This window comes from Procambarus clarkii, chromosome 2 (assembly GCF_040958095.1).
Source record: "Procambarus clarkii isolate CNS0578487 chromosome 2, FALCON_Pclarkii_2.0, whole genome shotgun sequence".
NCBI lineage: Eukaryota > Metazoa > Arthropoda > Malacostraca > Decapoda > Cambaridae > Procambarus > Procambarus clarkii.
This window is the reverse complement of record NC_091151.1, coordinates 37,852,306-37,853,273: the sequence shown is the minus strand read 5'-3', so window position 1 is coordinate 37,853,273 and position 968 is coordinate 37,852,306. Positions and strand designations below refer to the sequence as shown.

Here is a 968-nt window from a genome sequence, read left to right as displayed (position 1 = left end):
TTATCAGATTATTTGAGTTTGTCCAAAATGACTAGGTCTACCGAAAACACATTAGTTACTCCTCAATAAAATTTGTTTATACTGTAGTTTTTTGTCATATAACGTTTTCTGTAGCGATCACCTTCCCACTAAGAAACTAGTTCCAAAACAATTGTGTAAGTTATTAACAAATAACTTGTGAGACTAGTTATACGCTGAGTATAACGAACGAGAAGATATTCCTTTCTAATTATAGGTTACAGTATTCCAGCCAGTTAACACGTTCCGTGGACTCGTTCTCAAAAGCTGCCCTCCGACTAACGGCAAATTTTTACTTTAACGGTTCATGTAAGTTTTAACCTGAAATATATAAATATATTTCTATATAAAATATTGAAAAATGTATAAATAAATACAAAACTATTACAAGAAACGTATTTAATTATGTAAACTTAAAACTTTTCCATAATATTAGTATTGCACGACTTAGGTAGGCAGCGTAGCGTGGTTGGGGCTGCGGGGAGGGCTGAAGACTCATACTTACCTGGCACAGGAGACACCGTGATCACGAAGGCGGTTTTCCCAGGGCGAGGCTCGCCATTGCACTCCGGCGGCGCTGACCCTTGCGATTAACCCAAATGTGGTTAACTCGGGTGCGAAATATTTGTTAGCAGGGGACTGCGTTCGCGCTATCCCCTTATAAACTAATTAATATGTAGAATGTTCCAAGAAGTACTGTATTCACTTGGTTGTGTTTGCGGGGGTTGAGCTCTGCTCTTTCGGCCCGCCTCTCAACTGTTTCTAACTACCAATTTCCCACAAGCACACCCCCAGGAAGCAGCCCGTAACAGCTGTCTAACTCACAAGTACCTATTTACTGCTAGGTAACGAAGGGCATCGGGGTGAAAGAAACTCTGCTCATATGTTTCCGCCGGGAATCAGACCACAGGATTAAGTATCCCCTGTGCTGTCCACTCGGCCACAGCCCC

The 968-nt window shown here is 41.7% G+C and overlaps 1 non-coding gene across 1 annotated transcript; it reads left to right on the top strand.

Annotated features, from left to right (window-relative positions):
- Window positions 1-515: 515 nt before the first annotated feature.
- On the top strand, window positions 516-678 carry LOC123762474 (U1 spliceosomal RNA). Its single transcript, XR_006773361.2, has one exon. It is a non-coding gene; the product is annotated as a U1 spliceosomal RNA (small nuclear RNA).
- The last annotated feature ends 290 nt before the right edge of the window (window positions 679-968 follow it).